This window comes from Armigeres subalbatus, chromosome 3 (genome assembly GCF_024139115.2).
Source record: "Armigeres subalbatus isolate Guangzhou_Male chromosome 3, GZ_Asu_2, whole genome shotgun sequence".
NCBI lineage: Eukaryota > Metazoa > Arthropoda > Insecta > Diptera > Culicidae > Armigeres > Armigeres subalbatus.
Genome location: NC_085141.1, coordinates 194,332,521 through 194,348,098, shown reverse-complemented (window position 1 = coordinate 194,348,098; position 15,578 = coordinate 194,332,521). Strand labels below are relative to the sequence as shown.

Below are 15,578 nucleotides of genomic sequence, written 5' to 3'. Positions count from 1 at the left end.
TGAAACCTCTAGAAGTGAAAATGCAAAAATATACGTTTCACTCCAAAATCGAACTTTTTATAGAAGTCTCGTAGACCCATATGATGTTATATACCAATCGACTCAGCTCGTCGAGCTGAACAAATGTATGTCTGTCCGTGTGTATATGTGTATGTGCACACGAAAACCGAAAAACATTAGCCACTTTTTCACTTTTTCACTTTTCACTTTCTTAACCGATTTTCTCCCAACAAGTTGCATTCGACAGGGGACAAAGCCTTGTTGATCACTATTGAATTTTTTAACGATCGACGCGATACGGAAAGCAAGAAAGCAACCAAACGAGTCCAAATTCAATTCTGCACAGTTGTTTTAGACCCATAATGGTTTCGAAAAAACGATTGATTTAAAATGATCATCACCCCCACTCTAGTATGTATGTATGTGGGGCATCATGGCCATTTATTCAAATCAATGGTTTTTCGAAACTGTGGCATGGACTAGATCACTTTGCTTGGTGAATCCTCGATCTATGCTCCAGTTCATCTACCCTACCCAATTAACAAAACTTACTTTCCATGGTATTGTGGGGATGCAGGCAGAGGTATTCTCGATCTCTATAAGCACCAATATGTAACTACATACTAACATTCCCTCCCTTTCCCAACTGACTGTAAGGACTTGGCTGGTGCAGTTATTGATCTAGATTTGTGACTGCAGAAACATGTACTTCGAGAATAGGTGGTAAATCCCAATCTCTATTCACTTGGATCGTAGTTTCATTTACACCAGTTCTGATCAATTACGGAGTAGCAACCATTGATATCTATGAATAGTCACTAGCCAGTCCATGTCTGTGGTCAGTTTAAGCTAGGCTAAATGAAATGAAAATTTAATAACTGTTCTTGCATGATTAGTTTGATCACTCATATACAAACGGACAAAATGAAATTTGCTCAATTGGGTCCTAAAATGAATACTCGATATTCGATTTTCTTTCAGGGAACGATGAAGTTAATCATCCTGAACGCGTCAGTTTTTCTTTTGACTTAAAAATCGAAAGGAACATTGTTTAATTTGAAATTTGAAAATAGATGAAAAATGCTTCCTAGACATTTTCGGTCTTGTTTGACGTACGGAAAAATATGATACAAACGCACTAGCAAAACACCGCAGGGCACTTGACTCAACCTTTGACAGTTAATATATGTTCTGAAATGTTGCACAGCACAAAATTTACCTCAAAATGTCTTATACACAAAAATATTATTTTTACTGATTTAGATTTTACCAGAATTTTTATAGCATCGGTTTAAGTATTCTTGACCGATGCACTATCGTTTGCCATCATAAACGAGGTAGGGCTTTAAGACCCAATTCGTCGAGCTGATTTTAATGGTATATAACACTATGGGACTCCAGATCCTCCTATGAAACAATCGTTTTTGGATTGAAAAGATAGCAAACAAAAACAGACGCAAACGTTTTGCTATATCATTCAAAAACTTTTAACAGCTAATCTTACATTGTTACTATATTCGCCGCCTTGACGTTGATTTAGCTAATTGTATAAATTTCTTACCAGAAACTTATTGATGTAACAATTTTATGTACGATAGGGTTTCTTACCCCATTCCCGGCCTAACATGCATACGACTGCATTATTTAATTGATATTTATAACAGGAAGCAACTTTTCCTGAATTTTGTGGGCCGTGCAATACTACAATAGGGTTCTCTTCTGCTTAAAAAAAGCTATTCTGGCTAAACATCGTTTAAAAAAGCTTTTATTTGATTTAAATTAACGACGTGCAGCACTCATTTCAGTAATAGCGATTGCATTTCCGGCACACTTCAAACCAGTTCCCGGCCTAAGCAAAATTTCACTCAATCTCTCAACATTTTACTCTCATTCTCTCTCGGAACGGTAGAAAATGCGACGTAAACAAAAATATGCACGTTCTACAACAACATAATAATTTTTGTTTGGTTGAAAAGATTCATTCACTCATCCAAATTTCTTCCAAACACTCAATATTTAATTTTTTTTTCACGAACTAATTTAAGTACTGCAATCAAAAGCTTTCATATTGGTCTGTTGATTGCAATATTCACATTAATGCATGGAAAAAGTATTACTTAGGTCTATTTGAAATGGTATGCGAGAAATTCTATACCAAATTTCCAAATCGACTTATCTGCTTTTGTAATCAAAGATTCAAACGTCGATTTGACGAATCTGATAGCACTTCCACGCGAACCAACACCACCAACAGGTAGCCCAAACCTTTACCTATGTGTTGATGGTTATGGTTTGCGTGGAAGATTGCTATCAGATTCGTCAAATCCACGTTAGAATCTTAGTTTATAAAATCAGATAAGTCCTTTTGAAAATTTGGTATTGAATTCTCTAGCTAGAAATCAAGACAAAATTTTCAAAACGACTTATCTGCTTTTGTAAACAAAGATTCAATCGATGATTTGACGAATCTGATAGCTCTCCCACGCAAACCAACACCATCAACAGGTAGCGGAAACCTTCACCTACCTATTGGTGGTGTTGGTTTGCGTGGGAGAGCTATCAGATTCGTCAAATAGTCGTTTGAATCTTTGTTTACAAAAGCAGATAAGTCGTTTTGAAAATTTTGTCTTGAAATGATTTTGTAGGCTGTATCGAAACCGATACTGCATTGCTTCTCAATAGTATTGGAGTAATTCGACATGCACTTATACATTAAGGATAGGGTAACGCTACAATAGATCTAACAAGTTGGTCTGAACAGGAATAAGAAGACGTAACGCAATAATTGTCCATTTTCAAAACCTCTCCACCCTATGTCACACTTTTTATATGAATAATTTCAAAAAAAAAATGTATGGATTGTCACACTTCGGCCAAGAGCCCCCTCCCCATCTCAGCGTCACGTAATTGATGGATGCTCTCTAACGAACTGTCATTAACTGTCATTAACGAACTGTCAAATTTTGTTTTGCTTCGACTTCGCCAAATTTATTCTGAACCAAAAACGGAAACACGTACTTACCCTATCACAAATTCGAGCAGTAGTTTATTCGAGTAGTGCCCTTGAAAATTCTGATGATATATATTATTTTCAAGAAAGCAGTGCATGAGGATGCATTCTATGTAGATATAGTAAACATTGGGAGTTACTATTGCATCGGTGTTGGTAATTCTTATAATAAAAATAATTATATTAGAATGCGTTTGCCTACTGCCTTATATCATATCAATAAACCCTAATTTCTGCATAAAACACAGTTATCATTCAAAAATTACCATGAATTACAATAATGAGTTGAAAATATGCTGGACCCATTCTCTCTCATTAAATTTAAGCAACACAAAAAATGTCTATCCCTTTCGTTGTTTGCAGCAGCTGATTTCCAGCCATATCAATACATCCACCATGGCGTAACAGTATGCGTCTCACGAAAGGTTCACAAACATACGTTTAAGTTATCACGGGTACACCATCCTGTGTTTGTTATCGCATTAAAGTTTTGCTAAGACCGAACAAAACATTACGAACTTTGAGTAAATTAAGCACCATTTTGAGTGAAGAGCTGAATTTCAGCCAAATTGTTTTTAAATCACTTTTGCTTCATTTATGTGACATAACTATACGTAAAAGTGAATGGGTTTCCCTGAAACAAGGTGTAATTAGTTTGAAATAAGCAAGTGAGTATAAATTCTTCCGCGAAGGAATAGATTAATTTGCAATTAATGTGACGTCACTCGCAACTGCAATTTTTTCTTTATTATCAAACCAATTTCATAACATTAAATAAAGTGATTGGTTTTTTCTCATTTAAAAAATCTAAATGTTGGTACCTAATAATTGAAAATAATAAAAAAAAATACGGTTTCTTTTACAGTTTTATATGTATAGTATGAGAAGTTGAAGTTGACGTGTGTAGAAAGTGCCTCATTCGAAGCTAATGAAAATTGTTTTAAAAAAGTTCGGAAAAATTCCTACATGTTTTGATTTGTTAAATATGCATTTAAAATACGTGGACTTTTAAAACGTGTACAATTTACAATAAGTTGTTTGGAACTAGCAATAAAATAAAATCTAATGGAGTTAAATGTGACTTTGCTTTGTTCACCTATCAATAAAATATTTATTGTGCATGTACACAGCAAATTGGCAAATTAATAGTGGTTATAATTCAATGACATGTTTGCCTTTCTCGTACAACCAAGTTGTACCGAAAGGCTATCATTTCACTCCGAAAACGAACTTTTTATTGAAGCCTCTGAGACCCATAGTGTTATGAATCAATCGACTCAGCTCGACGAACTGAGCACATGTCTGTCTGTCCGTGTGTACGTATGTGTGTATGTGTGTGCACAAAAGTTAAAAAAATAGGCAACTTTTCGTATAGTAATCCTTAACCGATTTTCTCGCAACAAGTTTTATTCGACAGGGGACAAATCCTTGTTGATCACTATTGAATTTGATAACGATCGGTCATTGCGTTATGAAGAAATGGTACATCGAACCATATAAGCCTCATACAAGGTTGGTGTCTTAACTAAATGCGAGAAAGGCACCACCAACGATAGGTGGATTAATCTGTTTTTTTTTTGTAATTTCTTACACCCGGCTGATCCGGCGAACTTAGTCTCGCCAAAAATTGATCAATTTTCTCTAGAAAAAAAAAGCGGTACTTCGGAATGGTTTTTCATTTTTTACATTTTTACCACAACATAATTCTTATTCATTGAGTAAACATACAAAAATTGGCATACATTGGCGATTTTTCAATTATCGAATGATAATGCCAACTCAGTGTTGTATTATACAGATGATCAATATTTGAAATTTTCATACAAATGTACGAAAAACCAGTGTATCCATTGTACTTGCCACACAAGATACATACTCATGCAATAGCGGCATAGAAAACTTTCATTTAATAACTGAGGAAATGCTAATAGAATACTAAGTTGAAATGCAGGCCAAGTTCCAGTTGGAATGTAGAGCCATATAAGAAGAAGAAGAGAAGAAGTGCTCGTAGTTTCAATTCATTTCGATTTGAAATAACAGTAAGTTTGCTTTAAAATTGCTTTTGTATACATATTCCAAATATGTGAAAAGACATTTAAAATTACAATAAAAAAATCTGATTAATCCACCTACCGGTGTTAATGCTTTTCTCATGTAAAAAATACTAAAAAAATATAAATGAGTAGTTTTTAACGTGTTTCGGGAAAAAAAATAGTATTTTGGTCATAACTTCTGATCTCATATTTCGAACTGGCCAACTTTCAATGGGACAGGATTCCCCGTCGAACCTGTTGAATATTTCGGACAATGCTAAGTTCCAAAAAGTGTGTCTACAAAATTTTTACACATACACACAGACATCACCTCAGTTCGTCGAGCTGAGTCGATTAACACTGTGGGTCTTCGTTGTACGAGAAAGTCAATAATATCTGTGGACCATTAAAATCGTAAATGAGCTTTTCTACTAGATAATTTTATTATTGTATTGTTGTAAGCAGATACTAATTGGATTTTCAAGAAAACTAACATATCTGAACTTGAGAATATGTTTTTTCTAAAGCTACTTTTATAGAATATGTGGTTTCTTAACTCTCAATACTACAGAATAAAATATTGCATGAATTTCAAAGTATTATGATTAAAATCGCTCAAACTAGATGTTCTATTTTTTATATGAGGGCTTTCTTTATTCTATTTAGCTCAATGCTCTGACAAAAAATCTAAAATTCGCTCTCAATTGTAAATAACGACAGTAATTGAAAAACATTAACCTCCCTCAATCATAGCAAGGAATGAAAACAAGCTAATCGCAACCTAATAGGGGAACTGCTTGTCCCGTTACGCTGGGATATGGATACTCTGAAGTAGTGCGTAACGGTGTAAATCCGGTCATATCGCCAGGCTCGGTACAACATTGAAGCTGACAATATGACGTCCCTAACCCCGAATCCCAAGGTGTCAGGCAACCCGTGCCGAGGGGATGAATGGCCTGGGGGGTGAAACAATTAGCCAGGCAGTTAACGGAGCCTGTAATGTTGGGTAGACACTTTCGTGGCGCATTTCGGAGTAAGATTTACCACACTGTGCTCTAGTTCTTACCTGGGCGGTGCGAATAGAATCGATTTGGTTGTCAATCTGAAGCCAAACTTTTCTATTGTGCCGGAGCCAAACATTGAAGATTGTTGATATGTTCGTTTTAGATCCTATATTGAGAAGTATTGTTATTATTTGGGAAAAAAATAATAATAAACTTAGATAGAGTTTTGTATTCTTTGCAACAAATATTTTCACTTTATATTTCGAGTGGAAAATTAGTAGGAATGCAATTAAAAAGCACTCGTTACGAAATTTCACGAGATACAACAGCTGATTGGAGCAGGAAAGTATATAAACCATCGTAAAGTCATGTAGAGTCTCGCGCATTTGTGCGCCCTCATGCAGAAAGAGAAATTCGAAGAGCGGGAAAATTTTGACAGCCAAGCAACTGCAAAATAATTTTGCTTATTAGATTGATTTCAAAATATCCCTTTACTCGCTTGAGATCAAAAAAGCGTCTCTATCCGCAGCACGCAGCACGTCTCTATCCGCAGTAAATTATAAAAAAAACGTAACTCAATCTTAGGCTGGTTTCGAAGCCGATGACATGAATCTTCAAGCTCCAGAGCGCTGATTAATTAGGAAAGAAGCGGATACGAATTTGGTGGATCTGCTGAACCCTCTGACTGATTAGAGCTCTGTGTAAAGGTGAGATTCAGAAATGCTCAAACGCAATGAAATCAGATCTCTGTACAAAAACGAATTCGAGTCTCATAAGAAGAAGCAAAAATATGTTTGAACTTCAGTACCGATGCATGGCTAAAATCAGTATTATCCCACTTATTGTTGAGCCGAAACTGATTGAGGGGCGCGCCTTTGAGAGTTGGTATAAGCCCTTTCTCGAAGGGTATAAATAGCGGTACCTTAATCTAAGAGGCCTGACATTAAGCTTGAGAAATATATGAATAAAAAACGACTACTTCATTTCTTCTCAATAGAAATGGAGCAGAAAGACATGCACTAAACAAATGACACGGGTATACTACAAAAGTTCAATGAAATGGACGCAGTGGTTCATCCCGAAAAAAAAATGGGGTGAACTGCTTGGTGTGCAAATTGTTTTATTTCTCATTTTTGTGATTTTTTCATCAGTGAGCACGCTGAATAACAACAAAACACGACAGAAATTGAGTCTAAATAGCCTGTTTTGCAAATGTTATTGATATAGGAGCATGTTATTAATAATGGATGGATAGTACCCTACATCTACAACATAAAAAAATGTTTTGAGACATTTGAGATGGTGTCCTCACAATTGGAGTTGAAAAAAAGGTATCATGGAGTATATCCACCCTAATTTCGGGTGAAAAACATTCCCCAAGCAATCAAAAGTTCGGATAAGAGGGGATTTTTTGGCTTAATCAGCTCGCATTTTAAGTAATTTTTTGTATGATGGGAGCGCAAAAGCTAACTTTGAAGTTCCGTTAAGGTGCTTGGAATTCAATATGAACCAAAAGTGAACCAACTAGTTCGGACTTTTGGTTGCTTGTGTCTTGATTCCCTGGGCTGCCTGGGCATAGTCCTTGTACTTGCCACACAAGATACATACTCATGCTTTGGCGGGTGAAAAGCAGGCCAAGTTTTAGTTGGACCGTAGAGCCATTCACCTCTTCAAGCAAATCTCAGTCATAATTCATATTATCTTAAAAACCTTTATTAATCCACCTAGCGCTGTTTGATTCCATAGACCGTTCTGGCTGATTTTAATAGGACACAATGGGACAGGGATATCCGTCGAATGCAACTTGTTGCAAACAAATCGGACCAAGACAAGCGCCTAAAAGATAAGTGAGTATGCGGTGTCGCGTGACGTCGTGCTCGAGGTATGGTTCGACTGGGAGCATCTTCCGGATTATTAGAGCTACGGAACTCTACAGAAAGCTTTGAAAAGAGAAAAAAAATATATTTGGCTTTGATATCAGAAGAGCAAAGAAAAATATAAAAAGCCTGCATAGTTCATATATGTATAGGCAAAAAAACACAAAAATCGAAGTGGTTTATTCTGTAGAAATGTGCGTTTAGTGAATAGTGATTGGAAATGAGCTTAGACATCACCCATATGAAGCTTCGACTTATATCTTCATCTCTGAACCACGCTCGCCGCTCACGTAGAAACTTTTGGAACTATGGAGAATAGCCACGGTCCAAATTCCTTTGCCAACTTTCAAGAGTACTATGACGAACTTATAGGAAAAACCCTTTTTGCTAGCAAGTTCGCCTTCTTATTGCCGTAGATTGAGCAGTAGGATGGGGCCCAAAACAAAGGAAATCTTGAATGATCTTTTTACCAAAACACGCACTTGCTCTCTTATGTTTGTTAGAAAGAAAAATGTGTGCTTAACTGGTTTCATCAACCGGAGTGGCTCATCAAACAAGACTATCCGAGTAGATGAAATTATGGTCTGAAGTTCTCCCCAAAGCGAAGTTCGAAAAAAATGGTGCTGTTTTGGCGGTTCCTGAAGTTTTCGGAAGGTGGATGAATATACATTGAAAATATAGAAGCCAGTGGATCCGTTAATGCGAGAAGCATGAGTGGAATATCTGTTTTTGTAATAGACATATTGTAATTTTTATATTTACATGTTGTAATTATTCATATTTAATAAAAAATTGAGGGAATAGCTATTTTTCGAATTTGATCTGGTATTCTTGGACATTTTTCATGGAGAGATCGGATCATGAAGGACCTGTCGTTGATGAGGTATGAGGTGAACTCGATGTGGATTATAACTTAGAAGACAAATATCTGACAATATGTAGTTGAGAATGTTGACCGACGAATCAGTTCAAGCATATTATCCAAGTTTTCCAGGACTATTAGAGTATTACTTGTTCCACATTTGATTAGTATTCCAAGTGAGAGCTCCCAGTAACGGTGCTTTCAAGGGGTGACTCCAGTAAGCAGCTCCAGGCTCATCTTATGCGTGGAATGCATACATAGAGGAGTCGCAAAATCCCGGATAAACGATTAGTAACAAATCGATTACTCTCGATTCTTGTCGATTATTGAATCCATTAATCATTGGATAGTAATCGATTCAAAATTAATCGATAAACGATATTGAATTCGTTCCAATTTTATAAGATGTCAATCAGCTGCTGAGAGGAAGCAGAAAGAACCAGAGAGAATAGTCATTCTATAAGATTCGATGAGGTCTTCCGTGTAAGCATCCCACCATGTTCCAGAGATAGAACGTAGAAAACGGATTGTTTTCCTGCATTTTTCTATCAATTATAAAAAAAAAATCAAGTTCCTTTTAATTGTATTGTTTTTTATGGCAAGAACATAGGAGCTATGAGATGAAATGCAGAAACTGTAACCCTATCATTTTTACAGGTAACGAAATGGCCATTGGCTGACAAGTGTAGAAAAGTGGACTTCACAAAAAAAAATCGATTATTTTACACTCTGTATTTACTGTAATATTTGCCACATCAACTCAAGTCAAGGTTGTACTTCGATATCGATAGCGCAACAATACTGCTGTAATTTTCATACAAAATGACCCACTTTAGATGCTCGTAGCTCAGTTTTGATAAAAATTAGATCAGAGTTCAGATATGTCTTGAATTGCATAGTTTCGGCCATATTCATTCCGTATTGCAATTTTACCATAATGGGTATTTTTGGTAAAACCCTTAGTTTTGAACATCTAACGTATTGAATCACGGTCTTTTCGATAAATTGAAATCTCCACGTGCAAAAATGGATGTTTTCCCAATCTTCATACAAACTTTAAAAGAAACGCGGGAGCGGAGACGCAACCACCTCGAACCTGCTTAGTTGATTGTTGATTGAGGTCCCGAAACGATTCAGAAAAATACGAAAGGAAAATCTGCTATAATATCCAATTAGAATTGACTACATTCATAAATCATGTATCTCCGATCAAATGTAGATCCATTTAATTTAAATACAGTCGAAAACTTGTTTGTAGACGTTCTTATAAGCATAAAACGACAATCTTTTAAATCGGACCTAAAGATGTCAACCTTCGAAACATGCTGAATCAGAAGTCACAGGATATATTTTGTCAACTACTGAAACAACAACTACTCTACTCCAATATCATGGTTTCCCCAAATAAATAATGTCACGGCACGGTTTGTATCACGAAGAGTGCATCGCTTGATTGTGGTTAGTCTGAAAGAGCCACACATGCATCGATATTTTCGTATCCTCCACGTACGATGAGTAAAATGACGCGTGTTCATTTCAATCGAGTCTGGCTTCGCATTGCAATGTATATGGCGACACATACCAACGCGCCCAGAGCGATTCAAGTTTAGTAAACATCGGCCAAAACAATATTACTCTAGCATCCGAAAAGAAAATCGTTCCAATATTCAGCACAGACGGGACTGCATCACAGGACCAAGCACCCTTTTTTCACGAGTTTTGTTGTTTCATTTAGTTTGCGGTGAATCAAATTACATACTTCGGGTATTTGTTGTTCAGTGCAAAGTAATAAAAAATATGGTTTCAGTTAACGTCATAGTTGCCGTGAAAATTCATCAAAAGTGCCCCTAGAAATGTCGATTATCGTCTGCGCCATTGAAGCCATCTTTGTTTTCAAACGACCTTGAAAGTTATTTTACGCTTATCAAAGGAATTTTCGGGTGTACAATATGTAAGTTGATACTTTGTGAATGATTTATTGTTTGTTGAAGTATATCCCTTTTATGTTATCTTTTGTATGTTATTATGTATGACACACAACAGTAACAGCTGATTCGCCAGGATCGAACGTAACTTTAATTCGACTTCAGTGTTCTTTTTTTTTCTTCTTTTACTCACACATAGTACCTATAATGGTCACTGCGATGAATATAAAACCATACACGCTTTACCTTATCATGTGTGTATGTGCAGCGAATATGATAGTCATTGAAGAATGTCCTGATGAAGAAATATGTGGAAATATATGAATGTGTATGTTACAATATGCAATTAATCAAATCATTGTAAAATTAATCAAATCAATGTTCGATTTTTATATGTATCAATATTTCAAAATAAACTATAAACTTATTATTTGTAATCAAAAGATAATATCAATACATATGTATTATTATAGTTATGTCTTTGTAGCTTTTCTAAGCCAAGATTCTAAAAAAAAATATTGAGCAAATAAATTTCATCTAATTTATGTAGCTAAACACGAATACAGATTATGGCAACAATCAATAATAAACTGTCATATTTATTTTTGTTGTTCGATAACACATAGAAACTCTTAGCTTTAAATGTTCTTCTGCTATTGCAGATATGTGTCATAGTACAAAATGGAGTGAATAAATGTCAAATACGTCAAACGCTACGATAACAATACGCACTATTACAATTCTGAAAAAGGTGTCTATATTGTAATTATCAACAAACCTTTTAAAATTATCAAACGATTCAAAGTAAGAAATTCATTTCACGCATTACCGTGTTTCGAGACATTCAAAAAATTTCTTTACAATGTATCGAGAAATTAAGGCACATTGCATTGGAATAATGTGAGTAATAGCACGCATCAGTATTTCTCAGACAACCGGTTCATGCTTATGTCTTTCGTCAACTAACACAATACACATGTTAAGCACGGCTAAAACTAGGTATACAATTTTACGACCTTAATAGTATTATGTATATTTTTCGTCCAATTTGAAGCAAACATAAATGATATAATTTTATTTCAATTGATAATTTTATGTTTTATGAAAACTTCTCCAACAAAACTCAATTACCCAAAACTATATTGATATTGGTGTAAATGAACTGCTGTATGTCAAAGCAAACTCAGACGAATGTTAGTAGTAGTAGTATTTGTATTATTGTATTCATTTTGGGGTTACTCTGCCAATTTATGTGATAATAAACTGTTAACTGCAGTCGTTTTGTATTGCTGAATATGAATACATATATTATAGATTAGGTGATCCAATCTGTCAATTTTGCCAATTCAGTAATCTTAGATTTTTTAATGGAACAAACACCGAATTTGTTTACGTTTTCTACTAAAAATGGCTTTTCTTTTCTACTAACGAAGTGGCTTAACCTGTATGTATAAAAATCTTGGAGTGGATCGTTTTATATGAATATTTTTAAAGCCTTTTGGGGTCCCATATTTTAGCAAAGCTGGGTCCGATTATTTGCGTCTCTCTACTAGCGTAAGTTTACTACATACGTCTCTCTCATAAAACATTCTTAAGTCAAACCAGGGTTTGTTTATACGTGAAAAATTTACCTGCAAACAGTCGAGCGCGTGTGCTGTTGTTTTTTATGCAACAATCAAAAATCCATCGACATAAGCTTATTGATTAAATTTCTAATATAGAAACTTGTTGTATGTACTATTAATTCGATGCCGCCTTGCGGGCATCCTTTGACAAATCAAAGGGTAACTTTGGACATTTTGAAACAAGAATTAGAACGTAAATTACTATTGAATTGCCATTATCACCGTTAGCTTGTCTTATGATATTTGGATGACAAATTTCTGCTTCAAATTTGGTATATTTTTTGAAAATCAAAAATCCAAAGTCTCCGCAGTCAATCTATAATATCTATAATTTACATCGAATCACGGTAAAAGCTGTTCAAGTATTGAACGTTTACCGTATAGAATAGCTTGCTTGTTCACGCCATACACGCATCATGCAATGAACATCTAGATACCGTCGACGTCGCCGTCGTCGAACTACGACCTAAGGCACTTGATAATGAATCGTTGTTTTATGCTTCCGTTCATTTCTGCAGGGCTGTTAATGACTCAGTCGTCAAAATAACGAGGCTAAGAGTTAAGACTATATACATGAGCCTCTACAACCTGGAAGGAAATATATCCACATGGACAAATTGACCCGTGCTCCAGATTTTTCCTCAAAGATAACAAGGGACAATTATGCGTAGTATGCGATGGACTCTCGAGCAACATATGATTAGGGCCGAAAAGCAAACAGTGCTAAACCGAGTAAAATGGGGCTCAAGTTTTCTTTGTCTAGTTTAATTCGTTGATTGAAATAGAATCTCATTCTATTTCTAAAAACATGTCAATCTTCTTCTTCATTGGCATTACATCCCCCATTGGGATATTGCCGCCTCGCAGCTTAGTGTTTATTAAGCACTTCCACAGTTATTAACTGCGAGGTTCCTAAGCCAAGTTACCATTTCTGCATTCGTATATCATGAGGCTAACACGATGATACCTTCATGCCCAGGGAAGTCGAGGCAATTTCCAAACCGAAAATTGCCTAGACCGGCACCGGGAATCGAACCCAAACACCTTCAGCATAGTCTTGCTTTGTAGCCGCGCATCTTACCGCACGGCTAAGGAGGGCCCCCATGTCAATGCTATACGTAAATTTTTCTATAATAAAAGCAAATTTAGATTAATTTTAAAAACCATTTGTAATCTGTAGATTTTAACAAAAATAAAAATCACGCCCTTTGCTCGTATTACAAAAAACACGTCTGGCTTTTGATCCGTTCGCTCAACGCTAGTAAAATCATCGGATTTGTTTATACTATGTTCGCATAACATGTTATTCAAATAATCGACAAACGAAAGCTCATCAGGATAGACGGCATGTTACAAGGCCCTAGTGCGAACAAAGTATCAGCTAATAATAGAGAAGTTCTGCTATGCTATGGAGTATATTGAAAACCTATTAAGAATAAACATTATAAAAAACCCAGAATAATCCACCTAGCCATGTTGGTTTCTCGTGAAACACATAAAACCCAAATTAATCCACCTAGCGTTGGTGGTGCCTTTCTCGCGCATTACGAAAATGAGAAAAACATATAAGAGAGATCGAATTTATACTTTAGGGGGGATAGATTTTACTTTTTTCTTCAATTTATGTCTATTTGCGGTCATTTGAGTGCATTGCATCGGTTTCTGTGAAAAAAAAAAATGTTTCGATTTTGTTTTTTTTCCAAGGGGGCACCCTTGAAAAAAAAAACAATGTTTTTTGAATAACTCTGGAACGCAATGGCCGATCGGATCAATTTTCAATAGGAAACAATTAACCCGCAATCAACCCGTCGATTGCAACTTGTTGCAAATTGGATAATGTTAAGTACCCTTCTTAGGGGCCCTCTTTAACCGTGCGGTAAGACGTGCGGCTATGAAGCAAGATCATGCTGAGGGTGGCTGGGTTCGATTCCCGATGCCGGTCTAGGCAATTTTCGGATTGGAAATTGTCTCGACTTCCCTGGGCATAAAAGTATCATCGTGCTTGTCTCATGATATACGAATGCAAAAATGGTAACCTGGCTTAGAAACCTTGCAGTTAATAACTGTGGAAGTGCTTAATGAACACTAAGCTGCGAGGAGGCTCTGTCCCAGTGTGGGGATGTAATCCCAATAAGAAGAAGAAGAAGAATTACCAAAAAGTGTGTCTCCATTTTTGTACACACACAGATACAGACATCACCTCAATTCGTCGAGTTAAGTCGATTGGTATATAACACTATGGGTCTCCGAGCCTTCTATCAAAAGTTCGGTTTTGAAGTGATCCTATAGCCTTTACGTATGCTTAGTATACGCTAAAGGCAAAAACTCGAAGCCAGATTTTCTACTTAAACAATATTAAGTGAACGGCGTAAAAACCAAAACAAAAAACTCCGCACAGGCGCCAAACAAGAGACTTAGTGGAAATGGTGTCAAGAAAATATCAATATCAATCCAATCCAACCTTGGGATCGAAGGCGTAAGATTGCAATAGAGGTAACAAGATCGATACTTTTTGACAGTTATTCAAACAGCGAGCTACAAAAAGTAGTCCGCCACCAGCCCTGATCTCGATTTTGCTCATAATACCATCCATTCAGTTTGTCTACGATAATCGTGAGTCTGTCTGGAAGTGATCATATATAGTGGGACTGCTTCGGTGATTCGCCAAAAATGTGTGTGTGTTTGCAGTAATAATATCCGATGGTACTATTTTGATTGAACATTCATTGAGAGTCGATCATTGATAGAATGCGCAGATAAATGAAGCAAAACCTTTTCGTTTTTGTGTGAATTTGTTTTATATTTGTGATTTTTTACAACAAGTGAGCTTATTTTTGTTGAGATCCTGTTATAAAATTTGATCGACAAGAGTCGCAATTGAAAGAAAAATGCATAAGGAACTTGACAGCTGTAATAGTGTGATCATAACATACTGATGTTTCGGCTTAAGTGCATAGTGTTGTGTGTGGAATTGGCCAATGTTACGTGTTTTGCCGACAGTAAGTGTAACGGAGGTACTCTCTAATGAGGTAGATGTTCAGGCATATCCGAAAAAAGTTATAGTTGCTATGCTACCTGCCATCGAATGCAGGAACTGTGCAGCCTTTGATCGCTTTTTGAACATGACGGCCACTCTGGCTGTCAAGTGTGTCAATGCAAGAGCCAATACCTTGAGTCAAGGTGAATGCCTATAGGAACGAAACAAAAGTGAAAGTGATTGGCTTAGTCGGGACGAACTTTAC

General features: G+C 36.1%; 1 protein-coding gene across 4 annotated transcripts in view; it reads left to right on the top strand.

The window, feature by feature from the left end:
• LOC134224404 (uncharacterized) overlaps nucleotides 1-15,578 on the top strand; it is an 81,136-nt gene that overhangs the window by 52,903 nt on the left and 12,655 nt on the right. The window contains exon 1 of one of the 4 annotated variants that reach the window (XM_062703732.1): nucleotides 3,501-3,678. The exons of 1 other annotated variant lie outside the window; for it this stretch is intronic. The gene's annotated coding sequence lies outside the window, so the exon portion shown is untranslated. Of the gene's footprint in view, nucleotides 1-3,500; nucleotides 3,679-10,414; nucleotides 10,738-15,311; nucleotides 15,336-15,578 lie in introns of those variants that run through there. 2 more of the 4 variants (XM_062703731.1, XM_062703733.1) reach the window with 2 other exon arrangements.